We start from the raw sequence: 17,254 nt of genomic DNA, 5'->3' as shown, positions 1-17,254 counted from the left end.
CATGACTAAGCCGCTTCTGGCGAACCAGAGCAGCGCACGGAAACACCGTTTACCTTCCTGCTGGAGCGGTACCTATTTATCTACTTGCACTTTGATGTGCTTTCAAACTGCTAGGTTGGCAGGAGCAGGGACCGAGCAACGGGAGCTCACCCCTTCGCGGGGATTTGAACCGCTGACCTTCTGATCGGCAAGTCTTAGGCTCTGTGGTTTAACCCACAGTGCCACCCGCGTCCCATTTGTGCCTCCCTACCGCCACCCTTAATATTGAGATACAGAGCAGAGCAGTACAGTCTGCATGCAAGGCTTGGCTATCAAAGTTCTGCTCTTCAAATGGAGGTTGGGGGCAGATTTCTCCCCTCATGCATTGGCTATGAAAGTGCCCACTTCTTCTCCGTGCTGCTAAAATCTTTATCTGCTGTTTTCTGCACCTCTGTTTAAGGCCAAGAGGAGGCCAGGCTGCTTGTGTTGTTGCTTTCCTGGACAGCTGGCAACCCCTACCCCGCACTCCACCATCAGACTCACATGTTGGAAGATGTTGGCTAAAGTAGCTGTACAACTCATAATGGAATATGAGAGTCACAACATGAACGAAGAATAGTCATGGCATTATATAACCATCCTTCTGGAATGTGTTTTCCGAACGTAGTATGATTGTGCTCCTCACTGGGTGCAGGTGACATAGCGGTGTCAGGATTGCATCATGCTGCAGGCCCTGGCAGTTTTAGGACCCAAAAGTACCCTGCTCCGAATCCAGCTGAGCCAGCCTTCTGCTCCTCGGGAGCTGCTTCAATCCGATGTACACTCAGTTTTTCCAGGACTCCACCTCCCCTCAGCTGCTGTAGCAGGCTGTTTTGAAACCAGTTCCAGCCTTCAGTTACTCATAGCTTACTGTTAAGTAAATAACCCTTTTTCTCACTTCCTGATCTTTGTGGCAAAGCCATTCTTTTGCTTTGATAATTCTTTTCCCTCAGTACAACTGTTTAGGCTGTGTACACACCATGCATTTAAGACACACACACCCCACAAGAATCCCAGCAAAAGTAACTTATAATAGTAGTAGTAGTAGTAGTAGTAGTAGTAGTAGTAGTAGTAGTAATAATAATAATAATAATAATAATAATATAATTTATTATTTATACCCCGCCCATCTGGCTGAGTTTCCCCAGCCACTCTGGGCGGCTCCCAATCGGGTGTTAAAAACAATGCAGCATTAAATATTAAAAACTTCCCTAAACAGGGCTGCCTTCAGATGTCTTTTAAAGAGAAGATAGCTGCTTATTTCCTTCACATCTGAAGGGAGGGCGTTCCACAGGGCGGGTGCCACTACTGAGAAGGCCCTCTGTCTGGTTCCCTGTAACCTCACTTCTCGCAATGAGGGAAATGCCAGAAGGCCCTCGGCGCTGGATCTCAGTGTCCAGTGGAGGTGTCCGATGGGGGTGGAGGCGCTCCTTCAGGTATACAGGGCAGAGGCCTTTTAGGGCTTTAAAGGTCAGCACCAACACTTTGAAGTGTGCTCTCCTTTGCAGAGCTACAATTCCCAGCACCCTTAGCAAACTACACTTCACAGGATTATTCTCTGGGCGCAGGGGAAAATGTACTTTATAAATGCTTCAAATGTATGGTGTGTATTCAGCCTTAAGAGGGAAGGAGAGGCTGGCTGTGTAGACATTACAGTTTAAAATGCGCTGAGGTTTTTTCTTGCTGCATTTCAAGTCTGATTTGCCCATCACTATACCCCTCAGCATGGGTTGAGGTGTATTGAAATCACATGCTATTTGCCCATTTCATCACCCAATGGAAATACCTTGTTGGTTTCCCTGCCCTTGTGTCCACCCCCTGATAACCCCCCCCCCGATAATCTGGACAGAATGGAAGGTTGTGCAAATGTACACACCTGGGATTCAGTTACAGGTAGGTAGCCGTGTTGGTTTGCCATAGCCGAAACAAAATAATGATAATAATAAATTTAAATAAAATAATAATAATAAAAATCCTTCCAGTAGCACTTTAGAGACTTAGTTGGTCTCTAAGGTGCTACTGGTGCTCTAAGGTGCTTAGAGACTTAGTTGGTCTCTAAGGTGCTACTGGAAGGAATTTTTTAATTTTGTTTCGACCTGGGATTCAGTATCAGTTTAATAAGCATATCATGCTCAAGTTGGCCTGAAGCTGGCTTGAAGGAAACTACATCAAAACACAGTCTTTTTCCAGAAACCATGAGATGGCTCTGGATCCTGGGCAAGTTTGTGTGTACATGAATTCAAAAACAGACAGCAGGAGCGGACTGGAGCCAGAGTAAATGTCAGTGTGTACACAGCCAGAGGGGGAGCGAAATAAGCAAGATGTTTAGCATTGTTGATGTCAGTTGTACACTGGGCCTTTCCAGGTGGCAAGCACTTATCTGCTCTCTCTGCCGGGTACCTTTTCTGAGGACATCTCAGCACTCCTAGTGAGAAACCCAGCCACAAATAGTCATCCTTGATGTCACCTTGTCATTTGTCAGCAGTATTGATGTTTAGTAATGATGTAGCCTTCCCTCTTAGAAGTGCATTATGTAAATGCAGAGAGAGAAGGCTTTCTCAGGACTGACAGCCTGGCTTTGTTATATCTTCCCTAAAGAGGTATAATCTTTACAATCTTTTTGGCACCAGATTAAAACATCATTATTTACCCAGGCATTTTAATTCCCCAGGGTGCTTTGTAATTTTTGACCTGTTCTCGTTTACTATGGCTACAAACATTTGTATTTTATTGTACTGTACAGCAGTGCTTCAAATTAATTTATTGCTTGTCTTGTTGAACACCGTCCTGGAAATTGGTTTTGATGTAGGTGGTATAGAAACGTTTTAAATAAATAAATAGCAGCTAGCGTCTGTCAGCTCACTAATTCCCAAAACCCAGTGAAGTTGGCTACTGTTGTTATCTTAAAATGCAGATATAGGCAGTGGACACTTAGAGAGAGAGTGCCCTATCTAAAAGCCACTCTGGACTTTCATGGCTGTGGTAAAATGTTAACCAGGGACTTTGTGGCCCACAGCTCATTCTCTTAAGCAGCTCCCAATTACAATTACAGTACTTCCCCTTCTTCAAGCACTTATGAACCACTTAAACATTACCACTATGACCACTACATCATCAAGGTCTCAGGTATCATCAGATCTGAGCGTCATCTAATTTTCACTACTAAAGCAATTTGCTACCAGAAATGTGTGATTTAAGTTTCAGCTCCCCAAAGGCAGTATATTGCTATTACATCATCGTGGAAAGTGGAGATTGTCTAGGAACTGTTTCTGTGGGGGTAAATGCATGTAAACAGTAAAGGAACTGATAAGTAGTTGCTCATATAGAGAAAGAGGAGTCATTTTGTGAGCGTGACATAGATTATTACGCATAATTATTACATAATGTTCATCACCGGGTGCATACCTGGAGAGAAAGGGAAGTGTAGCCCCTGAGGGGGAAGATCATCTTTTTATGAGTCAGAGTTCACCTCAGAAACAGTCCCAGTGACATAAATAGTAAGATGATAATTTCAGGTAAAAGAGTCATTGAGATGGTCCTTGCGGCCAACGGAAGCATCTCTGGCTTGGTTCCAATTAGTTGGCTTCGCTTGCTTTGGGGAATAACCTCCTCTCATGTTACATGAAAACCACATCCCAGAATCAGACTGTTGCATCAGCCAGTTCCTCTGATGGATGCTGTGACCTTGGAAGTGAAGCATTAGTGGTGACTTAAGAGACAAAATGGCTTCCCAAGAAGACTGCCAAGGGAGGAGTATTGGGACAGTCACAAGTTTTGGAAAGCTGCTGGGCCTTTGTGGGACAGAAGTAGACTCTTGCATGTTGCTTTTTAAGCAAGCAAGAGGCTTGTCATTTGGTCTCCCTGTCTCCAGCATCTGGCCCTCTTGTACCCATTGTTCTGCGAGCTTCCAAAGCACAGTAATACTTGCAGTTTGCTTGTAAGAGAGTGCTTGAGAGCCACATGACCCGCAGTGTGCCTTCAGTTTTCAAGGGTGGGTTTGATCTAGTGGCGTAGCGTGGGGGGTGCAGGGAGGGCCGGCCGCACCGGGTGCAACATCTGGGGTTAGGGCAAATCCACAGGTTAGGGGGCGCAAATCCACGGGTTAGGAGGCGCAAATTACTTGCCTTGCCCTGGGTGCTGACAACCCACGCTACGCCACTGGTTTGATCTCTGTTTGTTCTAGTTCACACTAGACTTGAACAGGTCCATTTTAAATTTATATCACTTTCTCCATCGTGAGGTGCCAGGGCTGCCCTATCTAAGCAGACTCCTGCCTTGTAGTTTCTGCTTGGCACTTTTCATAGAGATGGGTCGGACACATGGCAAGATGGATTAAATAGCCCTTCTCATTCCAGCTCGGTTATCAATGGAAAGTGGATAAAACCTCTGATATCTACCTAAAATTCACCAAGCAACATTTTAATTTGTTGCGGATTACCAGGGATTAAATGTCAATTATCCTTGACACAGCATGCTTTTGTGGGAACTGGAGCTGCGTAGTAGATGTGTTACTCATAACTCTTCTCATGAGAATCATCAGACTACTTCCCACTTGATCATATTATCATAAGAACATAAGAATGGCCCTGAATGGGGTAACTGTGCCCCTGAAGGACCAGGTGCGCAACCTGGGAGTCAATGGAGGCACAGGTCAATTCTGTGTCCAGGGCAGCTGTCTACCAGCTCCATCTGGTATGTAGGCTGAGACCCTACCTGCCCGCGGAGTGTCTCGCCAGAGTGGTGCATGCTTTAGTTATCTCCCGCTTGGACTACTGCAATGCGCTCTACGTGGGGCTACCTTTGAAGGTGACCCGGAAACTACAACTAATCCAGAATTCAGCAGCTAGACTGGTGACTGGGAGCGGCCACCGAGACCACATAACACTGGTCTTGAAAGACCTACATTGGCTCCCAGTACGTTTCTGAGAGCAATTCAAAGTGTTGGTGCTGACCTTTAAAGCCCTAAACGGCCTCAGTCCAGTATACCTGAAGAAGCATCTCCACCCCCCATCGTTCTGCTCGGATACTGAGGTCCAGTGCCGAGGGCCTTCTGGTGGTTCCCTCATTGCGAGAAGTCAAGTTACAGGGAACCAGGCAGACGGCCTTCTCGGTAGTGGCACCCGCCCTGTGGAACACCCTCCCACTAGATGTCAAAGGAAAAAACAACTACCAGACTTTTAGAAGATATCTGAAGGCAGCCCTGTTCAGGGAATCTTTTAATGTTTGATGCACTATTGTATTTTAATATTTTGTTGGAAGCTGCCCCAGAGTGGCTGGGGAAACCCAGCCAGATGGGCGGGGGATAAATTCTGTTCTCACAGTGGCCAACCAAATGCCTGTGGGAAACCCACAAGCAGGACTCAGGCAGGAGAGTACTCTCCCTTCCTGTGGTTTCTAGCAACTGGTATTCCAGTTGTGGAGGCAGAGCATAGCCATCCAAGCTAGTAGCCACTGATAGCCTTGTCCTCCATGAATTTGTCTAATCCTCTTTTAAATCCATCCAAGTTGGCGGCCCTCACTTCCTCCTGTGGAAGCGAGTTCCATAGTTTAACTATGTACTGTGTGAGGAAGTGCTTTATTTTATCTGCCCTGAATCTTTCTGAATCACTCTGTAATTATGGCATTAGCCTCCATTTATTTTTATTTTTTATCCTGCCCTTCCAAAGGAGCCCAGGGCAGTGTACAGACATTCTCTCCTAATTCTGGCCTCGCAAGGTAGGTTAAGTTGAAAGATTATTATTATTATTATTATTATTATTATTATTATTATTATTATCAGTAGTACCATTATCATTTATTTAGCGGAAGTGTGTGTGTGTGTGTGTGTGTGTGTGTGTGTGTGTTTGTAGACACATATATTCTACAATTCTGTGGTTGTAAGTCTGAGCGTACACTGATATGGGGTGGTTAGTACTATCACAGAATACCAGAGAGAGGGAAAGATTGGGCAATTGTTTCATAATTGGAACACTGAAGTCACAAATTGAGCATGTAATTGCCGTACTATGTAATTATGCAAAGGTTAAGTTAATAGAATGTGCCAAGAAGGAAATGAAAGTATCCAAGTGGCACTGTGCTAGTAAGTCATAATGTATATTTTTAAAATGGCTGTAGGAACATGAGCGTTACCCTTATTGCACGGCAGAGACTTAGTAGCAATGGAACTTGGGGATTCCTTCTATCAGAGACTTGGATATAGTCATTTAATATGGCCCAGTCAGCTTTCTGGGATGCGGGTGGCGCTGTGGGTTAAACCACAGAGCCTAGGACTTGCCGATCAGAAGGTCGGTGGTTCGAATCCCTGCGACAGAGTGAGCTCCCGTTGCTCGGTCCCAGCTCCTGCCAACCTAGCAGTTCGAAAGCACGTCAAAGTGCAAGTAGATAAATAGGTACCGCTCCAGTGGAAAAGTAAATGGCGTTTCCGTGCGCTGCTCTGGTTTGCCAGAAGCGGCTTAGTCATGCTGGCCACATGACCCCGAAGCTGTCTGCGGACAAACGCTGGCTCCCTCGGCCAATAAAGTGAGATGAGCGCCGCAACCCCAGAGTTGGTCACGACTGGACCTAATGGCCAGGGGTCCCTTTACCTTTAACTTTAGTCAGCTTTCTGCTTTACATTTCCCCTTGTTTCTTCTGATTTTTTTTTTTAATTCTGAAATTTAAAATTAAATTCTGATTTTTTTGTTTTTTGGTTTTTTTTAAACAAAAGTTAAAAAGTCTGGGTGTTTTCTTTATGACCCATCCAGACCTGTGGCTTTATATTTGTAATTAGAGATTCTGTAGTAGAAGGAATAGCTGAAGTTGCAAAACCAGTCTCTTTGTGAAGTTAATGACCTCTGCTAAGTATCTTTTTACATGACTAAAGAGTTGGCCAAGTACAGGTGTGTGGCCATAGGAAGGACTGGCTAGTGCTGATTCCAGAAGCAGGGAGCAAGCCATTCCCCCTCACCTAGCCAGAGGCCATGTCAAAGCAGGTGTAGGAGAACAGCCTGCTATGCTCTCCTCTGGAGATGGGAAATGCAGAGGCTTGCCTTGTTCTCTGCTGAAACCACAGCCATGACCTTGTGAAGCCCCCTAGGAATCACATGGGGGGAGCAAAATCTGTTGGGTTGCTAATGCTGGGAACCCTTTCATCTTATGTGGGGTGTGTGTGTGTGGGGGGTGTAAATAAAACTATTTACACAAAGACACCACAGTCTCTGGTAGCCTCCATACCAAGGAAACCAAGTGCAAAGTATGTGCTAGCACCCCCTGAATTTCTCACTGCGCTGAGAATGGGGTGTGCTATGAACAACAATATTAAGCATATTCAATAGGAAGAGAAACAGTACCATTCAGCTGGAAGCAAAGGCAATAGTGCTGATAAAACACGTCAGAGGATGTTGCCTTTCAGCAAGCTTGAGCAAGCCTATGGAATGCATCGCCACAGGATATTTTTGGGTGAAGTAGCTTAGCAGGATTAAATGTGCATCTGAACAGCTAGATCAAACCATTTCAAAGAATACTGGCTGTCTTGCTTATGGGCATGCACCAATTTCCTGATAAATCATTTCCTTTCTTCAGTTTGTACTTCTGGATTCGGGCAGAAGATGCATTGTGACTGTTTTAGAATAAAGGCATCACTTTGTCTGCAGACAAGCACTTCCAGCCTTGTTTTGTGAGAGTCCCTCTCACAAGCACCTGTGCCCTTAATTATACACTTCTTTGCAATTATATGTTACTTCCAGTGAAAAAAGAGTTAATTATAGTAACCCAGATAGTAATAACTTCCCACATTAAAGCAGTTATTAAATTACTTTGATGACAGTGTGCTACTACCCAGTGAATTGGCACCATTACAACAATAAAGCTTTAAACCTTTCTTAAACAAAACCGAGTAAGAGATAACAGCTGTAATGGTGATGCCCAGGGTTGTTTTCTTGCTCAGAGCTTCTTGCACAGCAGCTCCAGAACGAAACCTTCTGCACCAAACACTCCTGATCTCAGATTCACAATAAGCCAAAATGGTTGAGCAGTTCAGGGGAGTAAAGCAGATCATCTCTAACTTCCATAGGGAGAGTCAGCCTTTCTCAACCTGGGGCCTTCCAAATCTTGTGAACTACAACTCCCATGATCCCTCACCATTAGCCATGCTGGCTGAGGCTGATGGGGAGTTGTGGCCCCGAACATTCAGAGCACACCACATTGGGGAAGCTTACAAAGACACAGAGGTGACGGCTGAGTCACAACCAACACATACAACAAAATGAAGTCATTCACAATAGCTGTTGCCTCGTATAACTCGAGGGGATCGAAGGGCACATGGCTGTTGCATCCTCCTCATGTGCCCTCCCTGAGCCAGCCCCGCTTTGTTGATGCACCCTATGGAAGCTAGAGGTGATCTGTTTTTCTCCCCTGAACTGGACCCAGTTCCCAGGATTCTTTGCAGGAAACTGTTTAAAGTGCTTTAAATAAATAGTGAGGAAGGGGGCATAATATCAGGCAGTTTTATGTATAGTCTATGTGCACCACAGCTCTGTTCTCTTAACACTTCCCCTTAGCTTCTGCTGCTGCCGTGGCCACTTCACTGTTGGGGACTAGATCACCCCACTCTCCTCCTGAACTTCCCAGAGAAGCGGGGGACAGTATAGATTTAGAACAGTGGTTTGCAGAAGGTCACTGTTCAGAGGCTGCAAAGTGGTGAAGCTGGGAAATATTGGAAGAGGAAGAGGAAGAGGAAGAAGAAGAAGAAGAAGAAGAAGAAGAAGAAGAAGAAGAAGAAGAAGAAGAAGAACAACAACAACAACAACAACAACAACAACCACCACCACCATCGGGGAGAGACAGCTGACAGACCCAGTGTCTTTAGAAAGCATTCCAGATCCCCCCTCTCCCAGGACCTGGCGGGCATGGAAAGTAGGAGAACAGAAAGCTCAGAGGCAGAAAGCACAGATCATCCAACATAGAGATGACGTATAATAGGAGAGACGGAGGGGGTGGGGCTTTATTCGGAGCAACGCCATTACTGCAAGAGAGGCACTTTTCAAAGCCTCTCTCTGCGAATATTGAATAAAAGACTTGGTAAGAACTCTTTTTGTTTATCTAATTCTTGACTGCGCACCATGGGAGGGATGCGATTCCCTGAAGCCTGACATTCACCCTGTCTGATAACATTGCTAGCAATGCAGCCACATGGGGCTGTGGTGGGCAGGCAATGCAGAGGTGAGTAGTGCCTGTTAGAAGATGCACGTGTTGAGCCTGAGCTAGGCAGGTTTTATGGCTCAGTGTGGGTTCATTGCACTTCTGGCTTCAAGCATGATGGCCTGCTTCTTCTGCTAATGTGCTCTTTCGTGTGTGTTATGGGTCTTTGAAGAAGATAGTAGTCTTAAAACACCTGTGAGTGTTGGTCACACTTTTACTGATCACAGGCATGGCAAGCCATCTCCACCCCCTCTCCTGGCCTTGTTAGTTTGTACACTGAAATAGTGGCATTACTGCTCCCGCTGGCTCCAGCACACCCCCACTACTGGTGTCTGAAGCCGAGTACACATAATTTTAGCCACCACCTGTAGATATCTTGAAGTTCCTTGAGAAATATTGCTGTTTTCCTTCATACCATTTCCCATCCTGTTTGAAAACATAAGCTGCCCTTAAGCTGGGGGTAATCAGATAATTGTGTGTACGGCAGCATAAAATGTGACTTGAACCGCAGCAGAGGGAAATGACCTTGCTGCATTTTAAGGCACAAATCTGCACATGCCCTTTGTTTTTCTCCCATAACAATAGGTCTACAAATGCTGTGTTGTGTTCAAGGCGGCTTTCTGCGATTCCACAGGTGTGCTTGGAGCGCCCTCTATTGGTTCACGTTTGCAGAGTAAATTGATTTCATTGTGCACAGCTTTGAGTGCTGTTGTTGTCGTTGCTTGTTGTTCCTTGGCTTTGTAACTCAGAATTCAAATCAACAGGAAGTTCATAACCAGCCTGCGTCTTTATAGCACGACGTAACCTCCGCTCTCCTCTATGCTTATGCGGACTGGATTGGCACAAGCAGGTTTATTTGATAAATGAAATAAATAGAACACAAACAGAAGGAAGCCGGCAGTAGCCTTTGAAGTACTTTTCTAGGGCCAAGCTTAGATTTGACGTGGGAGATCCACAATGTAGGATCTCCCACCACTTTTTAAAAGAATCTAAAGAAATAGGATGCGGCACAACTGGGGAGGTTGTCACATGGCATTTTGTAGTGGTAGATATGGATAAAAGGGCAATCGTCGTGGGTGAGCTAGTTGTATTTCTCAAACTGCATAAGAGGATGTATGTTGCTGTAGTTATGTGCTGAACTTGCGGTCAATAGGGAGACCTGGGTGCAAATCACTGCTTGGTCATCAAGGTCACTGGGTGATCCTGAGCCAGTCACTGCCTCTAAGTCTGCTTGTTTCATAGAATTGTTACGAGGGAGGAAATGGGATAATCCAGTGAAGACAGGTTTGAGCTCCATGGAGAAAAGCTGGGGGAAGAAATGTCTATGATGATTTTTAAAAACAGTTTGCTAAGTTGCCAGTGACTTCTGCACTATGTAATGTACACAGGAAAAATAACAATACAAAAGCACTAATGAGATTGTTGTGCTTGGCTGGTGCAGGAAAGAAGCAGGGAGTTGATAAAATGTTATTTAATAAAATGATTATCAAGAATTGTGGATGTTACAGTATATATATTCAAATCTGATTTCCAGAAAGTATTTTTAAAGGGTGTTACTTGTGGCCCCAGCAACAAAGGTGTACAACGGCCTGCTATGTTTCTCAAAAGTTTAGCATGCCATCAGTCATAAATAAAAGTAAACAGTTTAACCCACTTTTGTTTATGATTGCCACACATTCTGGCAATGGAATGGTTAACTGAAGGAGCTTCTGTCAGGACCACCGGTTACAGAGATATTTATTATGGTATTTTTGTTTAACAAGAAAGGGGGTGGGAGAGTGGGAAGTTGGTTAATACTTGAGAAAAACAGTTGGCAAGGATATAATCAGGCAGGAAACAGGAAATGATGTCACTAGGTAACAAACAGGAAGCAATGATTATAATACAATGAGATCTCCTTGCTTTGGGTTGAAGCTTAAGGGGGGAGGGGAATTCCCTACCACCAAGAAGGTGCAGTTTTGGTTCCAACTATTTCAGCTTGGGTGTTTTATTTTCTGGGAAGTTCTGGGAAGAACATAGGAAAATGCTTACTTAGCATAATTTGTTAGAAATTCACCTATAAACCTAGAAGATTAGATTTCCATACCAACATATTGCAAAATTCCATACTAAGTCCCTATTATGGACGAGGAAATGGGGATATTAACTGAGAGGTTTTATTTTCCCCAAAACTTTTTATTGATTATTTTTGTTACACACGAGGAGACACCAAAAAACAAAACAAAACAAAACAAAACAGGTAAGCAACAGGAGCAATACAGAGTTGCAGAATCAAAAAAATAACAGCAAACCAGAGGTTCTCAAGAGCAAAGAATGTTGAATGATTTTGCCATAATAAATGTTTTAAGTTGTGATCCAATACCTATACAGTGGTACCTCGGGTTACATACACTTCAGGTTACAGACTCCGCTAACCCAGAAATATTACCTTCGGGTTAAGAACTTTGCTTCAGGATGAGAACAGAAATTGTGCTCCGGTGGCCTGGCAGCAGCGGGAGGCCCCATTAGCTAAAGTGGTGCTTCAGGTTAAGAACAGTTTCAGGTTAAGAACAGACCTCCAGAATGAATTAAGTACGTAAGCAGAGGTACATATCTAAGAGTAAATCCTTCAGACATCTATAGGATTGCACTGTTAGTCTTTTGTTTGTTTTTGTTTCTGTTTGTACAGAAATTATGAATGGACACTTCTTGGAGTGTGAATTCTAGTGGAAAGTGGAATGCTGCCTTTGTTAGCCTTATTTTGAAAATGATACTTAAAATAATAAGGATGCAAATGAATGGTAGGCTTGAGAAAATACCACAGATATGAGCTAAGATCTGTGAGGCAAATTTCTCCCCAGCTCCAAATACAGAGAGCTGGTGTTACTGATACACATCAGAAGTCATGTCTGGTAGAAGACTGATCTTTAAATTAAATCTGAAGCAACATTTCTGCCCTAGCACAACAGGTCCATTAAAAACAAACAAAAACAAAACCCCAGATTTTATGTGGTTTGAAAATGCATTGAAAAGTGTGGGATGAATGAATGAGTAATGGGAATATGTGTAAATATCCTGCAAGCAAATCAGGATGAATGCAAGTTGAATTCTCATTGTCACATAATGCAACTGCCTTCCCCCAACAAATCAGAACAAATGCTCAGTAAAGACCAGACATAGTCTAGGCTTTGTGAAAGTAACTTAGACTGAATGCTGAATAAACAGGTTGTCTGGAGAAGCCTATAGTTCCTTTCCTCTTTGGAGGAAATGTTTCCTCCTCTGTCTGGAGACTCGGTGGGTGTGCTGTGTAATCTGGGATCTTATATCCTCAGCAGGCCTATCTGACACTCAGCTCCCTGGGAGGTGGGGGGAATCTTTTTTGAGAGAGACAGATGCTTTTAGAAGCAAAATGTGGCTTTGTGATTCCTGGCTGATCAAACCTCCAGGACAGGGCTTGCTAGTGTAACTTGATTTGGGCCTAGCATTTGGAGGCATTGGTTTTGAAAGCTGGCCCTTCTAAGTATTTTGCCAATTACCAATGACAAAAGGGGGCAAGATAGGAATTATCTGTTGGCGGTTGATCCTTAACAGTCACCGCTTACCTAAACAAACACTTAATAGCAGCGTACAACACTTATTTGCACTCCTGGTATTGATGTGGACGTCAGTTGCGCTCGTTGTATTGATGTGGAAGTGCTGCCATGCAAAAGGTGGGCGGGTGGACAACAAGACCCTCCTGGCCAAGGCTGCCTATTGATGGGGTAAAAGGAGCAGTACTAACTTGAAGGGGCTGGTTTGATTGATCAGTTCAAAGGGATGTTTTGTGTGTGGTGTACACAATTGCCTTTGGCAGAAGCAGAAACAGACGGTTGTTTTAGGAAACAAACCCTGGCCCACGCCCTGTGGGTTTTTCGCTGGAAGAGCAAAGACCAAAACAAAGGACACCAGTTTGCAAGTGAAGCTGGGGAAGTTGTTGAGGAGGTCGGGATGGGGTGATGAAGGCGTGAGTTCCTCTTGGAATGGACATGCAGAGCAACACATTTCCACACACTAGAATCATAGAACTGTAGACATTTCCACACACATTTCCACACACTAGAATCACAGAACTGTAGAGCTGGAAGGGACCACGGGTGTCATCCAGTCCAGCCCCTTCTAATGCGGAAATGCCCAAGGTGGGGATCAAACCCACAGCCCTCATGCCATAACGACTGAGCTATCCCAGATGTCCTCTGATGTCATCATGCTGGGGTTGACAGTTGGGTTATTCTGCCCATCTGCCATCTGTGTCACCCTGCAGAGGTGGGGCCAAATAAGGATCTGGCCTGCAAAGCCAAAATGGTTCCTTGCCTCTGGTCCAGAAGACCTATTTATTGAACATTCATTTTGATTTGTTTGAGGGGAGGTTATATAATGTTGCATCATACGCAAAGAAATCAATGGTCATAACTAACTTAAGACTATAGATTTCGGTGGATCTGCTCTAGGTACAATTTGATCAAATACAACCATAATAAAATTAAGAGCTCTCAGGACAAATATATTTTATTTGCATCAGTGTTTTCCGCTCAGACTCACAATAATAATAATAATAATAATAATAATAATAATAATAATAATAATAATTTATTATTTATACCCCGCCCATCTGGCTGAGTTTCCCCAGCCACTCTGGGCGGCTCCCAATCAGTGTTAAAAACAGTACAGCGTTACATATTAAAAACTTCCCTGAACAGGGCTGCCTTAAGATGTCTTCTGAATGTCAGGTAATTATTTATCTCTTTGACATCTGATGGGAGGGCGTTCCACAGGGTGGGTGCCACTACCGAGAAGACCCTCTGCCTGGTTCCCTGTAGCCTCACTTCTCGCAATGAGGGAACTGCCGGAAAGGCTGCGTATGAAACAATAACCCGCAGCGATGAAAACAGAGTTTGGCAAAGAGCTGTAGAATCATACACTTATTCAGAGCTGGGGTTTGGATTAGGAGCAAAATATACAGTCTTCTCTCTGATGTACAACAAATATATATTGACCAACCAAGGTGGATATAAGAATAAGAAATAATGGGGACAATGTAGAGACACGATGGTGTCATCCATACCAAGCAGAAATTTAGTTCACCACACAACTGGTCAGGTTACCTCTCTCACACACAGAGCTGCCAAAAATCAGTTTCCCCCCTATATGAGCAAAACTGTGAGCAAAGTTATTACCGTATATTGTTTTTTTTAAATTTATGACCCCAGCTACACAAAAGAAGTTGGAGTCATTACTAACACCGAATGGCTTCACAGTAGACCAGGTGTGGCCAAACTTGGCCTTCCAGCTGTTTTGGACCACAACTCCCTTCATCCCTAGCTAACAGGACCAGTGGTCAGGGATGATGGGAATTGTAGTCCCAAAACAGCTAGAGGGCCAAGTTTGGCCATGCCTGCAGTAGACTATGCCATTGTACAAGGCACACAATCCTACTTCCTTTCACTTATGGCCATATATCACTCACGTGAACTTCAACTCATGACCAAATAATCCTGCAATTCAATTTCTGTGGATTACTTAAAAGAAAGAAAGAAATCCTTGAGCTGTCCCTTCAGTTTAGCTAAGAATTATCCCGTGTGAAGGTTTTACTGTACAGTCGTACCTCGGGTTAAGAAATTTATTCGTTCTGGAGGTCCGTTCTTAACCTAAAACTGTTCTTAACCTGAGGTACCACTTTAGCTAATGGGGCCTCCCGCTGCCGTGTGATTTCTGTTCTCATCCTGAAGCAAAGTTCTTAACCTGAGGTACTATTTCTGGGTTAGCGGAGTCTGTAACCTGAAGCATCTGTAACCCAAGGTACCACCGTACTAGTCAGTGGCGTAGCGTGGGGGGGTGCGGGGGGGGCGGCCGCACCGGGCGCAACATCGGGGGGGGGCGCTCGCACTCGCAGCTCTCTGCCCGAGTGCTAAAATCCATGGGTTAGGCTGACAACCCACGCTACGCCACTGGTACTAGTAACCTTTGGAGGCTTGGGAGAGAAGTCAGGGATGTCTTATCCTGCAGTTGGATGTGTACAGGTTCTCTGATATGGTTCACTTTAAAGCAATAATACTTTACATTCTTTTTCTTTAATCTCCTTAGGAGTTCATGCTTAGTTGGTAGTGGTATATATAGTTTCTTGTTTGTTTTGCAGAATACAGATTCACATATAAATCCTTTTCATCTGGGTTCAATGGACATAGTTCTCAGCCCTGTCCTTCCTTGATATGATTTTGTGCTTTGTCTTGAGACTCAGAAGCCACATTTGGGTCTCCGTCCTGTTTGCTAAGCTGTGGAGAGAGCTCCCTGACTATTTTGTTGTTTAGCTGTTTTTTGTTTGAAGCTGGACTCTCTCTTTCTCTGTATGTAATCCGTGCGTTCAATTAAGAGAAGCATCTGTTGGGTTTATTTCACATTGCCAAGGAAGGGCTGCAAATCAGCAGCATCTGCTCTGCTTTTTGTCAATGGCTTGTTTTTCATAATTTGCTCTGCAGGGTGAGTGTTTGGGGATGGGAGGGATCTTTTCGCTTCTCCCATCTTTATTATTGTTTGCCTCAAATGGTAGTCAAGGAGACTGATGAGGATTTTCAGCAGATTTTACTAAGCAAAGAATAAAAGAGGCAAACGGAGTTTTTAAGAAGGTAAACAAAACTGTGTACCCTTAAAAATAAGGCACAATAAGGACTGCTCATTAATAGTTGTTATGACTTGTTTAATGATGTGTTATGAATTATAGGCAGGATTCACCTAATGAACCCCATCAGAGGACAGCCCTAACCTTAATCCTTCCACCCTTGCAGCAGGGCTTTCCCCTCCTCTGGTGTGGGGGGGTCAGGAGAACCCCAGAGCAACACACAGGGGGAGGATCACTCCATTTGGCCAGCTGATACGCTTACACAGAGAGAATGTTTGTTAATAGTGTGACGTTGAACTCCACCCACTGGGTTTGCAATTTCAAGTTGTTTTGAAGAAAGATTTTGTTTTAGAAGAGACAATGCACAGCAACCCACATAACAAAATACTTAGATTTAAACTCATTCCATTCCATTGGCTTCATGGGCTTCAATCCAACTCCTGCAGCATAACTGAGCTGCAGCTCAGGTAGATAATGCTTAACATTTGTCTTACTTTAAGGGCCGTAATGACTGTAGTAAACCTATCGCTAATTAGCCAACATCCTGAGATTTTTATGAGTAACAAGTTAGCAGTGCCTTTGCCACTCATGATCGGCGTGAAGATGGTCCTAAACCTCATGCTGTATTATTTACTACTACAGTGGTGCCTCGCAAGACGAAATTAATTCGTTCCACGAGTTTCTTCGTCTTGCGAAGCACGGTTTCGGAAAAGTTTTGGAAAAGCTTCAGAAATCACCAAAGTCTTCAAAAACCTCAAAAAAGGCTACCACACCGCGTGCTATGAGTTGCTCCTCAAAGTCAAGTCGCAACTGTATTCACGGTGTTAAGAAAAAGGAAACAAACTTGCAAGACGTTTCCGTCTTGCGAAGCAAGCCCATAGGGAAAATCGTCTTGCGAAGCAGCTCAAAAAACCAAAAACCCTTTCGTCTTGCGAGTTTTCCATCTTGCGAGGCATTCGTCTTGCGAGGTACCACTGTACTGAGAAACATCCAGAAACGGGGAGGTAAAACCACCACCACCAGCAGCATTAAACCCCAGGGCACTTTCCCCTGCCATTTCTGCAAGGCATGTTTATCAAGTCCTATAAGCAGTAGAGGCAGCCCTGTTATAATTAAATTATTTATTATTATTATTATTATTATTATTATTATTATTATTATTATTATTAATTTATTTATACCCCTCCCATCTGGCTGGGTTTCCCCAGCCACTCTGGGCGGCTTCCAACAAAGTATTAAAATACAGTAGTCTGTTAAACATTAAAAGCTTCCCTAAAGAGGGCTGCCTTCAGATGTCTTCTAAATGTCTGGTAGTTGTTCTCCTTTTTGACATCCGGTGGGAGGGCGTTCCACAGGGCGGGTGGCACTACCGAGAAGGCCCTCTGCCGAGTTCCCTGTAACTTGGCTTCTCACAGTGAGGGAACCAGG

Source organism: Podarcis muralis, chromosome 1 (genome assembly GCF_964188315.1).
Source record: "Podarcis muralis chromosome 1, rPodMur119.hap1.1, whole genome shotgun sequence".
Taxonomy (NCBI): Eukaryota; Metazoa; Chordata; class Lepidosauria; order Squamata; family Lacertidae; genus Podarcis; species Podarcis muralis.
The sequence above is the reverse complement of the archived record's forward strand: the minus strand, read 5'-3'. Positions refer to the sequence as shown.